This window comes from Lissotriton helveticus, chromosome 1_1, assembly GCF_964261635.1.
Source record: "Lissotriton helveticus chromosome 1_1, aLisHel1.1, whole genome shotgun sequence".
Lineage (NCBI taxonomy): Eukaryota > Metazoa > Chordata > Amphibia > Caudata > Salamandridae > Lissotriton > Lissotriton helveticus.
Window position 1 is genome coordinate 1,297,600,497 of NC_136057.1, and position 20,401 is coordinate 1,297,620,897.

The 20,401-nt window shown below is 49.3% G+C and overlaps 1 protein-coding gene across 3 annotated transcripts in view; it reads left to right on the forward strand.

The window, feature by feature from the left end:
* The window catches only part of DSN1 (DSN1 component of MIS12 kinetochore complex), a 293,642-nt gene that overhangs the window by 16,992 nt on the left and 256,249 nt on the right, over positions 1-20,401 (forward strand). The window lies entirely within an intron of this gene.

Here is a 20,401-nt window from a genome sequence, read left to right on the forward strand (position 1 = left end):
GATGTCACACAACGCGCGTTTCAGCTCTTGAGCCTTCCTCAGGTTACCGTCTACTGCTCTATGGATTATAAAAAACATATCTTAATATATTTACATCACAAAACCAAATTATTTACAGTGGACTTAAATATATACACATAATATATACATTCTTGTTTAGCTAAGTGTCTTCATTTGGACAGCAAGGAAAAGACATGAATTGGATAATATAACTTCATCTATGTGACAGAGGCAGAAGCAATATTTATGTAGCACATTTGACTCGTGTATACATCTATTGCACAAATTTCATACAATTATATCCTCAAGAGTGTTATTTCTCTTCTTAATTTTTTAAACAGTCTATACATCCGAAAAGAAAGAAGGTTACATATTTCATAACTGTAGCAGAACAGAAATTGAGACCCTAACGCTACTGTTATAGTTTCTATGACAAGGTTTTTTCAAATATCAAATCACAGAATGTTACCTGTATATATGAGAACTTGAGACCCTTACGTAACTGCTACAGTTCCCGAAAATAGCGGTCTGACATCTGGATAACCTCCTTTTTGGTAGTTGGATCTTTTAGTTGCCATGCACTAATAGGGGCCACCATGCCCACCGCCTTCTGCCCGAACGCAAGTCGTAACCATAGTGGAGTGTGGTGTGATATACCTCTACCCAGGTACCGCACCTCCTGGGCAGTGGCCATCATAGCTGCCGGCAGCAATATATAGTCTAGTCTAGACAAGCTTTTATGTGCAGCTGATATGTGGGTAAAATGTGTCTGTGTCGGGTTACGTACACGCCAACTATCCACCAGACCCAAAGTCTCAAAGAAGTTCGAAAGCCATCTTTGCGATGGTGGAAGTGGTCGCGGCGGATTCCTATCGGTCTCCCCATCTAACACCGCATTAAAATCACCCCCCAATATCAAAAGGCCCACGGGCAAGGTGAGAAACACAGTACTCCGGTCACGAAAGGTGTCGGACTGTAGACCAGGAGGCACATATATTGACAAAAGGGTAACAGTCTTTCCCCATACTTGTCCCGACACACCAACATACCGACCCTCTGATCCAGCCATGTTGACTGTACTGCCATAGGAAAATAATTCTTAACCAAAACTCCCACCCCTCTGGAGCCAGTTGTAAATCCAGCATGTGCTACTAACTTATAGCCCCCTTTGTGGAGGGCCATGCAGTGATTACCTACAAGGTGTGTCTCTTGTAACAGTGCGACATCTGGGGCATGTCTTCTGATGAGCTGATTAACCATCCCTCGCTTAATCCCATCTCTTTTAGACCATTAACGTTCCAGCTTAGCACCTTTATCCCCCATCACTGATTAACCTGTGTCATCGGATCCAAACAACAAACCTCTGATCACCTCATTTTCACCTGATGCAAAAGGAAACTAGCATTAGAAATGCAATCGGGCTCGGATTTATTTGAGTTTGAGCTAATGGCATTGTAAATGCCAATGTATTGTTGCTATGTGTTATGGAGTGTGTTCATGTGGTGTGTACTGCCAGTGATCTCATTTTGAGTGTGAGAATATTGCACCGTTACTGCCTGTGTTGTCCTTCTTGTGAGTGTGAGAAGCTTGCACCTCTGCTGCCTGTGGTCTCCTTGTGAGTGTAAGAAGCTTGAACTGCTGCTGCCTGTGATGTCCTTCTTGTGAGTGTAAGAAGCTTGCACTGCTGCTGCCTGTGATGTCGTTGTGAGTGTGAGAAGCTTGCACAGCTGCTGCCTGTGAGTATGAGAAGATTGCATTGTGCATCTCTGTGCTGTGCCTGTTCTTTATAAGGGACTCTTGCTCTGTTGCTGCTGCTGCCTTGGCACAGTACCTGCTGTGAGTGTGTGAGGGAATCTTGCACCGCTGCTGCTTGTGATATCCTTCTTGTGAGTGGGAGAAGCTTGCACCTCAGCTGCCTGTGGTATCCTTGTGAGTGTAACAAGCTTGCACAGCTGCTACCTGTGATGTCCTTCGTGTAAGTGTGCTCTGTCATCGGTAGTTGAGAGTGGTAGTGGAGAGTGGAGAGTGTTAGTGGAAAGTGTTAGTGGAAAGTGTTAGTGGAGAGTGGTAGTGCAGAGTGGAGAGTGGTAGTGGAGAGTGGTAGTGGAGAGTGGTAGTGGAGAGTGGTAGTGGAGAGTGGTAGTGGAGAGTGGTAGTGGAGAGTGGTAGTGGAGAGTGGTAGTGGAGAGTGGTAGTGGAGAGTGGTAGTGGAGAGTGGTAGTGGAGAGTGGTAGTGGAGAGTGGTAGTGGAGAGTGGTAGTGGAGAGTGGTAGTGGAGAGTGGTAGTGGAGAGTGGTAGTGGAGAGTGGTAGTGGAGAGTGGTAGTGGAGAGTGGTAGTGGAGAGTGTTAGTGGAGAGTGTTAGTGGAGAGTGTTAGTGGAGAGTGTTAGTGGAGAGTGTTAGTGGAGAGTGTTAGTGGAGAGTGTTAGTGGAGAGTGTTAGTGGAGAGCGTTAGTGGAGAGCGTTAGTGGAGAGCGTTAGTGGAGAGCGTTAGTGGGGAGCGTTAGTGGGGAGCGTTAGTGGGGAGCGGTAGTGGGGAGCGTTAGTGGGGAGCGTTAGTGGGGAGCGTTAGTGGGGAGCGTTAGTGGGGAGCGTTAGTGGAGAGCGTTAGTGGAGAGCGTTAGTGGAGAGCGTTAGTGGAGAGCGTTAGTGGAGAGCGTTAGTGGAGAGCGTTAGTGGAGAGTGTTAGTGGAGAGTGGAGAGTGTTAGTGTTAGGGGAGAGTGTTAGTGGTAGTGGAGAGTGTAAGTGGTAGTGGAGAGTGTAAGTGGTAGTGGAGAGTGTAAGTGGTAGTGGAGAGTGTTAGTGGTAGTGGAGAGTGTTAGTGGTAGTGGAGAGTGTTAAGTGGTAGTGGAGAGTGGTAGTGGAGAGTGGTAGTGGAGAGTGGTAGTGGAGAGTGTTATTGGAGAGAAGTTAGATCACAGAAGCTCTTTGTGCTCCACGTGCCGCCAAGCTCTGCAGAACAGGAGCTTAAAGCGAAAGAGAGAAACTGGTGTGCTATAGGGGAGAGGAAAAAAAGAAAAGCTTCAGACTTCAGTTGAAGGCTAAAAACGCGTAGACAGACAGGTCCAAAAAAATATTAACGTTTCTTAACAGGCAGACGAGAGGATGTGGCTTAACAGCTAGAGCGGCCGACCTCCAAGCTGGTCCAACTATAACTGCAGGCAAATGCTATTTTTACAGCATAAACCCGAACACATTATCTCCAGGCATGTTCGTGGTATACAGAATAGAATGGTATGTCTTATTTATTAAATTTCCTTCCCAGAAGGTACCGAGAACGAGAGACGTAAGACTACAGGAGAGAAGAACAGGAAAGATGCAAGCTTGTGTGGGAACAGGCACAGAAGGGAGAACTGACACTAGGTGACTAATGGGGATTAGGAGCAGGGTAAAGAGGAAGTGTTACACTACAAATCCCACGATGCACCGGAGAGCTGCAGCAGCACCCGGGTGGCACCAATGTCGGCCCGAGATGCCCACTGGCTGGATCCCGTAGTTTCCCGTTGAATTTCGGCAATATTGGAAAGGAAAGAGGCCCGGCCCTTTGCCCAGAATCGGAAGGGTGCCCGATCTACGGGGAGCACGTGACATCAGAGCATGAGAAAGGGCACGCGAGAGATGTGCAGCGCGGAACCCCAGGCAGACAGCTGGAACTCATCTCTAGCAAGGCGGGGGTGACCACGGCAAGGAGCGCGAGCCCGCCCCTGGGTGCCAGGGAGGGGCGCGCGGTCAATTGACTTTAGTTGACAAGTAGGGGACAGGTGAGGTATGCTGATGTTTAGCTTCTACACAATGGTTCTCTTGTTCACCTATGGCATTTTATTGTTAGAATTGTTTTCTCTTTACTCTGAAATGTCATTTGAATCAAAACAATGGAAAATATTCAGAATCAAAATTTAAAAAAATGTCACACTCAGCAGAGGGCCTCCTGCCGGTCAATTTATCTTCAGTTTGTGCCAAATACTTCCTCCTGCCTACAGGTGCAGTGTGGCATCAATAGGCACCTGTAACACACTGAAACAAACAAGGAACTTTTATTTCTAATAACAAGCGAGTTCTGACATTAAAACTCTCTTGTAATATAAATATAATGTTTGAATAAGAAGAGTACATGAGGTAAAGTATCCCCATTGTATAATTTATATAGGGCTTACTAGTCCTATGTGGGGTGATGGTGCGCTTCTCTGCACCGGTAGCATGCAACACCATGTAGAGTGTGGTTGAAGAGTGTTGTCTTTATGTTGATCCTATATAGTACATTATAAAGCTACTGAAAGTCAGCAAGTGTTCTATCTAAGCAGAAAACTGAATCCAAAGCTTACTGGAGGCCCCGTGTGAGCTAAAGAGGAATAAGTGCTGCTCACTTTGTCAAGCAGCATGTTCTAAGACAGTGGACTCTGCTAAGTACTGAGCGTGTGCACCATATTATGAACCTACCTAGTGCCACCATGCTCATGGTCACCCAGAGGGATGGCCCTCAACTGCTTGGAGTTGGAGTGTGATTTGCGGTTGGATTGTAAAAAGCAACGATGGTCGAAATATGTCAATGTTGAGCTTGTTCGTTTGCCATGTAAGCGTCATGATTTCCAGAAGGAGGGTAGACAATCCTCATAATTTGTCCTCTCCAATATGGTGGTTTGCCTAGTGGATATGAACACAGGTTACAAATCCAAGAAAAGGCAGAATATATTCAGTCATGTCTGTTTCAATTAGCACCATATCGAATGAGGCACATTCAAAGTGAAGGGTGAATCACAACACATTTGTACGCTTATTTGTGTCACATGCATCATGCCGTTTATACCTTTTTTGTCCCCGAATTTTGCTCCCTGAAGTTTAACACCTTTTCATTACTCTTTTCTCCTTTCTGATGTTAGCAGGAGTTTGGTGTATTTCTAGTCTCTTCGGTACTAATACTCATCTTTAATCAGACGTGCCAAGGAGGATTTTTTAACCCTTAGTGAGCGATTTCCATTTAGCAGGGGGCATTTTAAGGAGAAACTTGTCTACGTTCACGTATATTAGATCTGCTGTGCAGTGTGTCACTGAAGCTACTGAGAGGAAGCGCCCCTTCTTCAGGCAGTCAGGAAGCGGACACACCAGACCTTCTCAGACACGTCCTTGAGCACTTACTTAGCCAATCATTATACAGAAACAATAGGATGCAGGCACAACCTTTTATGAGGGCAGAGAACTCAGGGGTGACATGTATAACTGGGGAATAACAGTCACGCTGCTGGACTGCATGTTCCAGTTGTCTTCTGAGATGGAGGGATGTCTTAACAGTTGGTTAAAAGACAGTAGTAGTCTTGGACTACTACTGCAGTGTGGAGTGGGGCACTTTCGGCACTTTCTATTCATTAGAACACATGAGTTCCCGCCTCACTTCACTACAATGTCAGAGATTCGTCGACTTCCTCCCCTCTTTCCATAGCTGTCAAGAGACCCATAAATACCAATAGTTAAATAAATAACTTAACACGTTTTCTAAAAAGTGCCTTTTACCGCGGTCTTACTTAATCCTTCACAGAACTCATGTCACTGGGGTCTTCGCTTCCCGTGTTGCACTTACCAGCTGGACGCCAGGCAGACACACAGGGAGAGCAGGCACAGCGCGGTGCGGGGCTCCGGGCACACGTTCCGCGACTCCTTGGACTTCAGAGACGCCGGGGAGCAAGTCTCCTTCCCTGCCTTGGCGGCCCCTCGCTCCTGCTCTGCCTTCGCTCCCTCGGTAGGCTTAGAAGGGGGAGCTTTCTTCCTCTGTTTAAGGTCATTCGACATTGTGAAAAGTTTCAGACAGACCGGAGCGGCAGTGGTGTGCGAGGAATGGCGTGTCTGGGAGAAGCCGCTTATCCCAGGTCTCAAGGTGGTCGAGCGCCCAGGTCCGCCTCGCCTCCGCGCGCTGCAGACCGAGGGGTAAAGGTGGGTGTCCGCTGCAGGGTGTACATGTGGCACGCGTTCCTCGCGGCCGCTGCAAGCCCCGCAGGAAGTTTCCTGAAGTTCGGGACTCCAGAAGTGGGGGGCGGGGGGAGAACGGGGTGGGAGCGTGCGTCTGGTGCTGGGATGTGTACGGGAGCCCAAGAGGCACAATTTTGCACACAAATGTTTTTCGTTTCCATTGGGCTTTCCTTTTAAAAAGGGTCTCTTTTTATTTATTTGTATTTTTTTTAAGCCACTTGAAACAATTCATCCGTCAACGTAGTCATAACATGCAAGAACAAGGAAGCTGCGCGCTGAGCGCTGCACAATTGTGAACGCGCCCGGCCATCTGGATTCACTAACGGAGGCACCCTGACAGCTCCTAATTATAATTTAGGTACTTCTATGCGCGAGCACGAACGAAATATGCCCAAAATGGCGGAACCAAACTACATTTACCCTATCACTTCAAGCCTATTAAAACGAAAACACAAGGAAGACGAATCACTGGCCAGATGACAGAAAACGCTAAGGAATGTGTGGAATTCCTCTCTCCAAGGCCCTAGGAGATACTTCTTTTTTTTCTTCTAACATTAGGATCTCGAAACTCCTCCCCCACTTACAGTGGGGAGGAGTCCGAGCCCTAAAAAGGAAAGAAAAACACACCACACTACCACTATTACACCTCCTGACAAAAGAAAAAACGAAAAAAAGAAAACAACAACCATGCAACAACGTTCCCACCCCCCCTTCCCCCCACCCTGCACCCCTGCTCGCGGCATTCGCCAAACCCCAATCTGCAGTGTGCCTATCGCCCCATATTCCAACTTACCAAGTATCTAAAAGTAGATCTGAGGAGGAAGTTGGCACCCCGCATTCCCGCACCCGCCCTTAGGATATTATCTCTTGCGCCTGTTATGACTCTAGATCTCGAGGAGCCTACCAGTAGAAATGTCCCGTACATGGCCCCCCTCCCCACAAGTCCATAGATCACAAGCGGCGGCAGTACTCATCATTCCTGTTCCTGTGAGCCTTCTCCATCCTCGCCGCTCCGCCTCTGGGGCTCCCCTCGGGAGGAAAGGCTCTCCAACCAGTCTGAGGCAATTTCCGGATTGTCATAGAACCAAACCTTTCCTTCGACCTCAACTCGAAGCTTAGCGGATCCATCATGGCGTATTTAAATCCTTTGTCCCTGAGTCGCTTCTTGACACCAAGGAAACTTTGCCGCTGCCTCTGAACTGTCTGAGTAAAGTCTGGAAAAAAGTTAAGGGTGGAATGCTCATATTTCAGAGGGCCTCCGGATCTGGAGGCCTGCAGGATAGCGTCTCTATCTCTAAAATTGAGCACCCTTGAAATCATTGGGCGTGGTGGGGCCCCAGGACGCGGTCTTCCTCCCGGGACTGTGTGCCTGCTCTATCGTGAAGAAGTTCCCCAATCCTTTCGGTTTCAGATGATTAAGGATAATGTCTTCCACAAAGAGGTCAGGAGTCAAACCCTCTGCTTTCTCCGGAACACCAATGATGCACACGTTGTTCCTCCGGGCTCTTCCTTCGTATTCATCCAGCTTGCGGCTTGCCAAGTCACTAGAGGTTTTGAGGTCCCGAACCTCCTGCTACAGCTGCGACACGTCATCTGTCAGGCTCGCAGTTTTGATATCTAACAATTTCACCGTCTCTCTTGTTTTAGTGAGATCGTCTCGGATTAGGTTGACCTCTATAATCACAGTGTCTAGCTTGTGGTCCAGTGACTCCATCTTCTGCCCAAGGGAGGTCTTAACCCCCTCTATGGCGGCCATCACGTCTTGCAGAGTGGACTCCGATGTAGGATCCGAGGTCTCTCCACCCCCGTCTTGTGTCTTTCCAGATCCAGGGGGCGAGCACCTGGGCTGCGTATAGCGGTCTAACTTATTGGTTTGGATGTAGCGAGACCCCTTGGTTGATCTGGACTGCTGTTTCTCACCTTCGGGTTTGGTCGCCATCTTGGTTCTTCCTTCGAACAGTTCAGGCCTGCTGCCACTGCTGCCACGACAATAGACTACAAGTCCGCTATTATAACTCGATCTCCGCAAGTCCAATCTATCCAATCCAGCCCCTAACACTCCAGGCCATCCGCGCCCTTTTCAGGCAGTCACCTGCAGCTCCACCGCTGAGGGTCTCCCCACCACTGCAGACCCAAACCCACCAGCTCGTCTTGTCCTAGGCATGTATTTGCTCAACGTGCCACTCTGCTTCCTGCTCACCTGTGCAGTCCGGTAACCACTTAGACCAATCCACTGTGTCTCCGATGGCCCCCTCTCTGTGTATCCACTTCAGCAGTCGGGCACCTCTACTCCAACTGCGCATCCGGAGTCTCTCGCCACCCGCTCTCCTTATTGTTTCTGCCGCCACCTGCTCCACCCGTCAGCAGCATACACTACGTGGATGGGGGAACCCAGCAACATCCGACGCGGCCCCAAACCGCGGGTCCCGGCCACTAACTTCCATCCCCTGACTCCGCGACCCTTGGCAATATATTTGACCCCGTGGGCAGTGGGTCCTCGAGGCGGCTCACCAGGGCGTAGCTTCTTAAAGCTAGGACCAGCCCATCACACCATCCATCAACTCTCTCTTCGCAGCAGTATATGACTTCTGGTTCCTACATCAAAACAAAGCCACTGGCTGAGAATATATTTTGCTGCCCGGAGGAGTGAGCCCCAAACTCCCTTTTATCCACTTCTGGACAGTCCTCTCTGCAGTCCTGCCCCCTTCACCATCAGGGCCGAGTGCCCCCCGGGCTCCAACAATTGCTGCAGTACGTTTAAATGACCAGAAAGGGTGGGGGGGCGGAGAAGGCAGGGAGGAAAAAGCTGTCTCCGTGCCACCCCCAACGCGCCCCCTCACCCGGGCCAGTCTCATTCCCGGGCGCGACTGGCATTCCCGGGCGCCCTGCCCGGGTGTTAGTCAATTTGCGGCCGGCTGCCGCCACCACACGAGCCCCCGGCTTCTGTCACCACGGAGGCCCAAACCTCGGGCTCGGAGCGACTTCAATCTGCACCGCTTCCCTTCCGATTTGAAGGTCCCCTCAACGGCGCCTCAGACGATCTTCAGATTGTTGGGGTCGGGAGCGGTATTCCGGAGGCACCGGCCTACGCGGCCATCTTTGGTGCACGCTTAGCTCCTCCCCCTATCCATTGCTTTTATACAGCTTTCAAAACCTTTGAACCATTGTTTCCATTTAGTTTTCTGTACCCAAGGTTCTGCTAGAAAATTAGCTGGGCAACTTCTATTTTTCATGACACTTGAACACAAAAATGTATATCAGAATACTAAAAATAATATGAATAATTATATAGGAGCAAAAGAAAACAAAACCGAGTTTAGCATTCTGTGCTTAGTCACTCGACAAAGTAATTAGCCAATGGAAATGAGCATAAAATATTTTGTTCAATTTTGACTGAGAGAGAAAAACCCCAATATTCACTGCCTTTCCGACGAAAAACTTGCAGATGGTGAGTAGAGACACAGAACCAGGGAGTAAAATGGCATACCATGAAGAAATCCGATGAACTTGAAGGAATTTCATTACATGGAGGCTGAAATGAGTTGAGCTCCTGATAGGTGGTGTCTCAAACTCCGCAGTGCTTGTAGACTTTGTCATGTACCGTTAGAAATTAAATTCACGAGGCTGACAATTGAAAGTATATAAAGCAACAGTGGTCCTTAATGTAAGGTAGTTACACAAAATATACAATTATAGACAACAATCTGTACTATAAGGGAACATGTGTCCAGCCGGACACTAATTTAAACAATGTAAGGTGACAAAAGGATATTTAGGAAAACAAATACAAAGTGGGATACAGTCCTGTGTCCAGTCCATTTAACACAAAATACAAACAGGAGGAAAAAGAGTTTTGAAGGCAATTCAAAAGGAGGCGCTAGCATTAATCAAGGAAATTCAGCTAGCTGACCTCATGTAGTTTATACATTTCAATGTAAATTAATGTATTACTACAAAAACAGTCAACGGCGTTTCGATCCTATTTGAGGTAAAGGATCATCATCCGGACTCAAATGTATTGCCTGATCATGCAGGGCCTCCTGGGGCTCGTTGCTGGAGGGAGATGCGCGGTAGGATCTTCAATGGAATGTTAGAGTGTTCTGTATCGAGGGTATTAATGTAACCGGAAACCATCAACGGCCATGCGGGAATTCCAGTCAACCGGACAGTAACCACAGAAGGGGTATGTCAAAGACTTAAATAAGCCAGCGGCAATTCGGCGGCCAGGCGGGGTTTTTTTGAAACACGGAGGCAGCAACCCTTGGTCTGTGTCTCAACCAGGTGTCAGCGGCCACAAAATAACGCGGTTGTCACGATAATTCCTTCAAGTGTTGGAATCCAATAAGCAGGGCACAATAGCTAGCGAAGGCGCAAAGGACCTAAAACCCGTGGTGTCCGAATAGGGACATCCTAACGTCCTTCCGGCTCGATGGCACTGTAAGGTAGTTACACTAAATATACAATTATAGACCACAATCTGTACTATAAGGGAGCATGTGTCCAGCCGGACACTAATTTAATCAATGTAAGGTGACAAAAGGATATTTTAGGCAAACAAATACAAAGTGGGATACAGTCCTGTATCCAGTCCATGTAACGAAATACAAACAGGAAGAAAAAGAGTTTTGCAGGCAATTGGTCATCCGGTCTTGGGTCTGTCGTAGGCTCAGTGGTAGGATGTTCCATGTCTTGGCAGCGAGGTGGGAGAAGGATCCCCCGCTGGTGGTGGTTCTTCGGATGCGCGGGACGGTGGCGAGTGAGAGGTCGGCGGAGCGTAGTTGGCGGATGGGGGTGTAGGAGAGCCATCTGTTGAGGTAGGCTGGGCCGGTCTTGTGGAGTGCCTTGTGTGCGTGGATGAGGAGCTTGAAGGATATCCTCTTGTTGACGGGGAGCCAGTGTAGGTTCCTCAGGTGGAGGGTGATGTGGCCGTGTCGTGGTATACCGAGGATCAGTCGTGTTGAGGCGTTTTGGATACGTTGCAGTTGATTGATGAGCTTGGTCGGGGCTCCCGCGTAGAGGACGGGTGTCGAAGGCGGCGGAGAGGTCCAGGAGGATGAGTGCTGCAGTCTCCCTGTTGTCTAGCAGGGTCCTGATGTCGTCGGTGGCGGCGATGAGGGTGGTCTCGGTGCTGTGGTTGCTGCGAAACCCTGACTGGGAAGGATCCAGGATTTTGTTCTCTTCGCGGTATTGGGTTAGCTGTCTGTTAGCGATTTTCTCAATTTCCTTGGCCGGGAAGGGGAGCAGAGAGATGGGTTGGAAGTTCTTGAGGTCTCTTGGGTCTGCCTTGGGTTTTTTGAGTAGGGCGTTGATCTCTGCGTGTTTCCAGCTCTCTGGGAAGGTCGCGGTCTCAAGGGAGATGACGTTGCGTAGGTGGAGTGCGATGGAGCTGCTTGCTTTGTTGAAGACATGGTGCGGGAATGGGTCTGACGGTGAGCCGGAGTGGATTGTGCTCATGGTCTTGATGGGGTAATCGACGCTCACGCTGGTCCAGGCTAGCAAGGGGATGTGGTCAATGGTGTGCGGAGGGTCTGTTGTGTTGCTGTCTGGATGTTGAAGCTGTCGTGGATGTCTGCTATCTTGCTGTGGAAGAAGGTGGCGAGGGAGTCGCACAGGGCTTGCGACGGCAGGATATCGTTGGTTTTGGAGCTGGGGTTGGAGAGTTCCTTCACGATGTTGAAGAGCTCCTTGCTGTTGTGTGCGTTGTTGTCGAGTCGGTCTTTGAAGGAGGTCTTCTTGGCAGGCCTGATGAGGTGGTGGTGGTTGCGGACGGCGTCCTTGTGTGCTGCGTGGCTGTCCGGAGTTTGTTCACTGTGCCATTTCTTCTCTAATTTCTGGCAGGCTTGCTTGGAATCTAGGAGTTCTGGGGTGAACCAGCTAGCCCTCTTGCTCGTGTCTCTGTGGGGGGGTTTCTTCAGCGGGGTGAGGGTGTTGGCGCAGTCCTTGATCCAGCGTCTGAGGTTGTGGGCAGCGACGTCGGTGTTGGAGGGTTCGGTGGGTGGGCTGAGAGCAAGGTTTGCATGTAGTTGGTCTTCAGTGATTATGCTCCAGCAGCGGCGGGGGATCTGTTGGGTGCAGTGGTGTGTGGTGGGTTTCTGGAAGGTGAAGTGGATGCAGCGGTGATCGGTCCAGAAGAGTTTGGTGGTGTGGCTGACGGAGACATGCGAGCTTGAGGAGAAGACTGGATCGAGCGTGTGGCCGGCGGAGTGGGTGGGCGTTGTGACGAGTTGTCTCAGTCCGAGGTTGGCGAGGTTATCGATCAGGGTTGTGGAGTTGTTGTTGTTCTCCAGGTGAAAGTTCAGGTCTCCGAGGAGGATGTAGTCGGTGAAGGTCAGGGCGTGCGTGCTGATGAAGTCGGCGATGGAGTCGCTGAACTGGGGGCGGGGTCCAGGTGGTCGGTAGATGAGGGTGCCTCTGAGGGTGGAGTTGGGGTCTGTGTGGATCTGGAAATGCATGTGTTCGGCGGTGCTGAGCGCGTCGTCGGTTCTAGTCGAGACCCTGATGCTGTTCTTGTGGACGATGGCGATTCCTCCTCCGACTCCGTTGGTGCGGTCTCTGTGGGTGATCTTGTAGTCCTCTGGGATGGCTATGGCGATGTCGGGTGCGGAGGAGTTGTTCAACCAGGTCTCTGTCAGGAAGGTGACGTCTGGGGAGGTTGTGTTGAGCAGGTCCCTGGGCTCAACAGCGTGTTTGCGTGCAGAGCGGATGTTCAGTATTATGCATGGGAAGTGGTTGATGTCTTTCTTGGCTGGTGGTTTGTCGGCTTTGTGGCTGGTGTAGCTAGAGTTCCGGCAGGTGAAGGGACCTTGTGTGCGTTTCGGGGCGGCCTTGAAGCAGTTGTGGGTGTGTCCGGGGTTGAGAGCGTGCAGAGAGCTGGCGTCTTAGTGGTGGAGGGTGCGGGGGCCAGGGGTTCTGGCGCTGGGCGGGTCCAGGCGCGCGCCGGCAGGTGCAGAGAGTGGGGAGGTGGGAGTGAGGAGCAACTGGGAGGCGGGGGCAGCGAATGGGCAGTCGGGGGGCGGAGCCGCAGGGGACGCAGTTGCGGGGGCGGTGAGGGGCGAGGAAGGAAACAGAAGGCAAAGGGCACAACAATTGAGGGGAAACGAGTGGCACAGAGGGTAGAAAGGTCACAAAATAGGCAAAAAGGTCATACGAATACAGGGAGAAACGAGTGGCACAGAAGGCAAAAGGTCACAAGAAAGGGCAGAAATGTCACAAAAACGGGGGGAAACGAGTGGCACAGAAGGCAGAAAGGTCACAGAAATGCAGGGGCAGCTAAGCAACAGAAGGCAATAACGGGCAGAGAGACACGGGGGCCGCGAGGGGAGCAGAAGGAAAAACCAGGCAGAGAGACACGGGGACAGCAAGGGGAGCAGAAGGGAAACCGGGCAGAGAGACACAGGGGCAGCGAGGGAGAGAACGGGCAGAGAGACACCAGGGCAGCGAGGGAGAGAACGGGCACAGGCGGTGCTGTGCGGAGGGGGAGCGACCTACCTGGAAGGGTCAAGGGTCGCACTCCTCACCGCGCAGCGGCTGGCCTATATGGGGAGGTGGGAGGAAGGAGCAGCTGGGAGGCGGGAGGTGGGGGCAGCGAATGGGCAGTAAGGGGGGCGGGGACGCAGCGGCGAGGGGCAACGAAGAAAACAGAAGGCAAACGGGCACAACAATTGAGGGGTAAACGAGTGGCACAGAGGCAGAAAGGTCCCAGGAAAGGGCAGATAAGGTCACAAAATATGTGGGGAAACAAGTGGCACAGAGGGCACAAAGGTCACAAGAAAGGGCTGAAAAGGTCACAAACGGGGGAAACGAGTGGCACAGAGGCAGAAAGGTCCCAAGAAAGGGCCGAAAAGGTCACAAAAACGGGGGGTGGGGGAACGAGTGGCACAGAGGAAGAAAGGTCCCAAGAAAGGGCAGAAATGTCACAAAAAACGGGGGGAAACGAGTGGCACAGAAGCAGAAAGGTCACAGAAAAATAGGTGCAGCTAAGCAACAGAAGGCAAAAACGGGCAGAGAGACACTGGGGCCGCGAGAGGAGCAGAAGGAAAAACCGGGCAGAGAGACAAGGGGGCAGCGAGGGGAGCAGAAGGGAAACCGGGCAGGGAGACACGGGGGCAGCGAGGGAGGGTAATAAATCACAATATGGTGCCATGTAAAGCGCAACCCTTGATCTTGTAGTATGTTATTGCGCCAAATAGGGGTACTATAGTGCTTGATCACAGCCTGATTGCTGCTGAAGGGAAGTGGTGTGTGGGAACTAAGCGGCTGCTTGTGCGGACCTGAGTGCTTTCTCAGAAGATCTTCTCTGATTGGTCAGGTGACTGGTGTGCCGCGCCTCCATTGCTCTGGTTTCTCTAAGTAACTGCACAAGCTGGAACAGATGATGTATTCGTGACCTGAGTGCTCCACAGATGGACAGGAATAGCACAAGAGCTGAAAATGATGGACTCGCAACCAGACCATCCACGACAAGCCCCCCCCCCCCGACCCCCAAGTGAATTTCCTGACGTCGCTGAGCTGGCAACGGAAGCGACACCAAACTGGGCTGAATTTTGGTAGCTATCAAACGTACGCAAAGAATACAAGCGAGCAAAATAGATTCTGTAGCCACAGATCTCATCATCCTCCGGACCAGCACAAATTCATTAACTGAACTTGCTCCTCAAGTTAAAGATGTGGCAGCACAAATTTAAACGTTGGTGGACAGAATACTCTTTCTGGAAGGTGATGCTGAGGATGTTGAAAGTTGAGCATGACTCCTGAACTTGCGTATCATGGGGCTCCATATAAACGTCGAAGGAATGAATCCCACAGAGGACATTGAATTAGTTGTGGTTTGAGGTATCCCCGAGGGCCTGTCACCCTTCTTAGTGGCTGAACATACCCACCGGGTCCTGCCCATAAGATTACCGACTGGAGTGCAACCTCGACCGACCATTGGCGCGAATATTCAACTTCCGCGATTGGGAAGTTCTCTTGCAAACCTCAAAGTCGAGTCGGCTGACAGTCGAAAACTTCAGAGTAATGATTTTTCTGGATTTTACTCTTCCGGTACAATATTGCAGAGCCTCCTTCATGGCAGTTAAAAAGTTCCTCAGAGAACTGGAACTAAAATATTAAATTTTGTTCCCTGCACATCTAAAAGTCATTACTGCTCACAGATGTGGACATGCATGGACCTTACTGGAGCTTTATCCAGGCGAAGGAGGACACCTGAGTGGAATGACTGATGACTGAAACCCAGGTAAGGTATCTTGTAAATGCAGTCAAGTGAGCCAACAGAAGACGTGGGTTTCAGCAACACCCTCCCAAGCCAAGGCTATAGAAGGTCATTAGGCAGTCCTAGTGACTGCCAACCATCAGCGTATGGAGGAAGGCGCTGCACATTCATACTCCAGTGAAGATTGGGACTGACCACCATAAGAAACACCACAGACAGTGAAAGAGCTGCTGTGGGGTATCCCAATCTGTACAGGTCTGGATGTAGGTTGTCACAGTGCAACAAAATGTCTAATTTGCACAGGTTGCCTACATAATGGCACTGATCCACCTCCTAATATGTTCCTCCAAGTACCCTGCAGAACGAAGACAGGAATTTATGACCCCGATATGCGAAAAGGAAATACAGAAAGCAATTCCCTCACTAGCGAAAGGCAAAATATCAGTCCCTGATAGCTTGCCCACTAAATTTTATGCTACAAATGAATCTCTGTCCCTAAAATGTTAAACTTATAAAAAAGCAGCAACGGTGAAACAGCACCTAGCTGCCACGGCTAGTGAAGTTGTAGTAACCTCAGTACTTAAACCAGATAGAGATCCAGTGGGGATTCCTTCATATAGTAAAGTACTTGCAACGAGGCTCTTCCCATTGGTACCCAAATTAATTCATACTGATCAAGTCAGTTTTATTCCGCATGGAAACACCTCCTTAAATCTTAGACAACTCTACCAGATAATGGAGGGGTCCCCAATGAAATAGAGGCACTTGGGCTGCTTGGTAATCAATATTGAGCAAACCTTTGATACCCTTCACTGGGAATACATGTATGAAATGCTTGAGCGCTTTGGTATGGGTGCTAACATGATTGCCTGGATCAAATTATTGTACGCCCACAGCGAGAGCAGGAACTGGCCGACATAAAACTTGAGACATGCACAATATTGAAGGGAGCAAGGCAGGAGTGTCCTCTCTCCCCCATGTTGTTTGCCCAGGCAATACAAACTTGGCAGTAACATTGAGTCTATGGGACAACAACCTAGGAATATCTTTGAACAACACAACTCATACCTTCTGTATGCGGTCTTCATATTGCTGTACTGGATGTAAGAGCAAATCGGACGATAATAGATGAAATCTTTCAAGACTTTAAGGAGATATTCGGATTGATAGTAGATTACACTAAATTGTGTTTTTCCCCCTACAATAATCCCATATATTACTTTGCCAAAATTCAGTTTATATTGCCAGCATGCCTTTTTTAAGAACTAGGTTAATTGCTAGGTAACCTGATGTTGGACTTTGGCAGACGGAGAGTAGCTCTAGTGAAACTGAAGTTACCAACCAATAATGGGAGCCACAGATTTCTGAAACAATTACATATCTTTACAGCACCAGTAGGTAGGATACTGGCTGACTGGCAGACACCTTAGTGAAGCCAGACTCTCGGATAGGCAGCTCTGCAAAGGGGGTGTAAAGGCAATGTTCTTCCCTGGATCAAAAACTCAGCAATGACTTTCCAACCTAGTATCCACGGTGCTGGAAAAACAATGGGAAACAACAGTAAGGCGGAACTTTAATGCTAAAGAATGGCAGAGGGCCTAAGAGGACCGTCACCAAGTGTTCCACATAGTCCAATTTAAATATATACAGTTCAGTATGCTGCACAGGTCATACCTCACACCACATAAGATTGGTAAAATCTACTCCAATATATGGACTATATGCTCTACATGTCAAAGTGAAAAAAGCTAATTTCTACCATATGATGTGGGAGTGCCCCAAGATAGGTTAACTGGGCGGCAGTACTGATTAATGTGACGCTCCCAACAGGACTGGAAAACCTGCAGAATGTAGAGAGCTGTTATTGGGTATGTTCCCTAGGCCCAAAACTGCACTGGCGGTTATGAAGTTTGACCTACTCCTTTTACAGGCAAAACATTACTATGAAATTAAAGTCTCCCTATGCTGGCTGCCTAGAGAAGCTGAGTTGTATTTTGGGCTGCACTTGAAAGAAGAGCTCTTCACCATGAAGAAGGCTGCATAAGTAGCAAATATTGGATGGTTGGGTGAAGCAGAGAAAGATGGTAATGGGCCACCTTAGACGAGCTGAAACCAATAGGCAACAGTGTTACATTGAGTAGTAATGATGATTTCCGTACATTTGGAAGCCATCTTCCTAGTCCGACAGCCAGGGTTGGCGGAGGACATGACACAGAACCCTAGTAAATATGCATGAGCATAGCAAATGGCCAGATAGTAGGCCCACCCCTTCCCCCATATCCTATGCTCACCTAACAATTTAGATATAGTAACCGAGGTATAGGGGCAATGTGAAATTACATTATATTAGACTGGAATGCACATAGGGCTGTAGCATAGTAACTAGTAGAAGTTAGGGATGGAATCTCCTGGAATGCTAAGTTGATGGGGGTGGGGAAGTTATACCTCATTAATTGTGGCTACAATTGCATGCGTTATCGTTCAAGCTTGATAAACCTTTATTTTTTTAAATCTTTTAATTAACAAATTAACAAGAAAAGAAAGAAGACCATCAGGTGAGTCAACAGTTTCCTCATTGGACAAATTAAAGTATCGCTCGTACAGAATTACTAAAACAATATATGATTTATAGGATCACAGGGATTCCTACGCTTCTGCCTCTACTCGTCGCACCGGGGGCACACAAATCTCTCCGCGGTGGCTATTCCAGTCCCCCGACCTTTCCCCATTTCTCTGGACAACCCCATGCCACATATACAAACTTCTCCCTGAACATACACCAATCCAAGTCCTCCTCCAATTTGGAAACCCGGGGTGGTTGGCTGGCCCCCCACAGCTGAGCAATATTTTGTTTCGCTACCATACATGCCAGTGTCACCCATTGCTTCCGATACACTTTCAAGTCTGTGGGTTCCCACACATTCAGTATACATCTCCGGGCCTCTGGTCGTATCTCCTACCCCAAGGCTTCTCTTATCTCGTCATGAACCTTCGTCCAATATTCCTGTACTTCCTCGCAGTGCCACAGGATATGCATAAGGGTGCCAAGCTCTCCACACCCCCTTCGGCACTCTCCACTCGCCCCATACGTACCAATCGAGGCCCTGTAATATACGACCTGTGCAAGATCTTTAGTTGCACCAGTCTAAGTCTCATTTGGATCGCCACCACCCTCTGGGAGGAGATCGCCTCTGTCCAGTCTTCGTCATCTAACTCTATCCCATCTGCACGCCACTGCGTTCTGATAAGTCCCAGCGGGTCCTCCATATTATTAATACGCCTTTTGTATATTAAAGAGATAGTCCTCTTGGGGAGGTGTCCGTCTAACACTCGATCCTCGAGAGGAGAGGCCTCTGGAAGCGTGGTGCCTCTAGGTATGTGAGTGAGGAGGGCATGTCTAACCTGGAGGTATCTATAATACTCACTATCATGTAGGCTGTATTGCTGTTTAAGAGAGTCGAATGTGTATATTTTGTCCCCCTCCCCCCACGTCCTTGATCTGAGTGGTCCCGATGAGATCCCACTTGTGAAATCCCTTGGAGTCTCTCAGAATTCCATAAGGGGGTTGCTAAGGTTAGTTTCCCTTCCCAGGCAAGATATCTATTGACCGCATGCCACGTGTGGACTACATGTGCTGTTGGGCCCGCCAGCGAGAACCGGCTAGGCCTGGCATAGAGCGCCCTAGTGATATCCCCACCTGGTGCCTGCCCACGGACTATGGCATATCCTGGTTCCCCTGGGGGCCCGTACACAACATGGTTCACCGCTGCAAGTTGTGAAGCCCAATAGTATTTTCGCAGATCTAGCAGTCCAATCATACCATGGGAGAGTGAGCTTAGAAAATGCTATTCGGGGTCTTCCGTCCCAGAGAAGCTTCCTCTGAAGGGCCTCTATTTCTTTGAAATAGGATAACGGTACCGGGTCCATTGTGTTCTGGAGTACATACAAAAATCGGGTAAGCGCCATCATCTTGAACAGCACCGCCCTACCCAGCAAGGATAGTGGAAGAGCCTTCCAGCGCTCCACGTCCTTTTTAAACCGGTTCAAGGGGGGACCCAGATTGTTGGTATAGCGCAACTTTGAGTCAAGTGTTACGTAGATACCAAGGTATTTAAACCCTACTGGCTCAATATGTATAGAGCATGACTGCGGGATTACCAGTGGCTCGCCCGTGAGGATGAAGAGCACTGATTTCGACCAATTTATAGCGAAACCGGAATACCTACCGAATATGGCTAGCACCTCCAGAAAACCGATCAAAGACGCCCTAGGGTTGGTAAGATTAAGCAGGATATCATCGGCATATAATGAGATTTTATCCTCCCACTCCGGCGTCCACCGCAGGCCACGTATTGACCAGTCCCATCTGACCTATGCCGCCAGAGGCTCCAGTGCAAGAGCGAAGAGAAGCAGGGACAAAGGTCACCCCTGTCTCGTGCGCCTCATAAGGGAAAAGTCAGCCGACTTACATGTGTTCACAACTACCCTGGCCAAGGGATTAGCGTATAGTAAACGTACCTAACTAATGAACTCTGGTCCAAAACCCAACTTCGCCAGTACCGCGAATAGATAGGACCACTCGACCCTATCGAACGCCATGGTGGCATCCAAGGAAACCAGGACCGCCGGCTCGTGTATTTTTGGGGAACCACCTAGGATCCCATGCAACCTCCGCAAGTTGAAAGGCGTGTTTCGGCGCGGCATGAAGCCAGACTGATCGGGGTGTACCAAAGTTGTAATTACGTTAATCCATCTGGTAGCAAGTAGTTTCGCCAGGATTTTAGGCTCGGCGTTAAGCAGTGAAATGAGTCTGTTTGAGGAACAAAGTGTCTTAGGTTTGCCTGCCTTATGAATAACCGCAATATTTGCCACCCTCTGGTCATACGGGAGTCGACCTATCTCCCTACCTTCTATGAACATAGCATGGATATATTGGGCAAGTTTATGAGCATTCAGTTTGTACAATTTTATTGGTATTCCATTGGGGTCAGTCACCTTCCCGGATTTTATCCCTCTAATCGCCTGTGCAACTTTGTCTGCAAAAGGGGAGTCCAAATACCCCCTATCATCCTCAGACAGCTCAGGCATGCAAATATCCTTAATCATTTCACTGTTCTCTGCCACTGTATATCCACCAACCGTGGTGTATACCCCTCTGTAATAGTCAGAGAACTCATCCGCCACCGCCTTCGGGTTTGTGACCATGCAGGAATCTATTCCCTACAACTCCG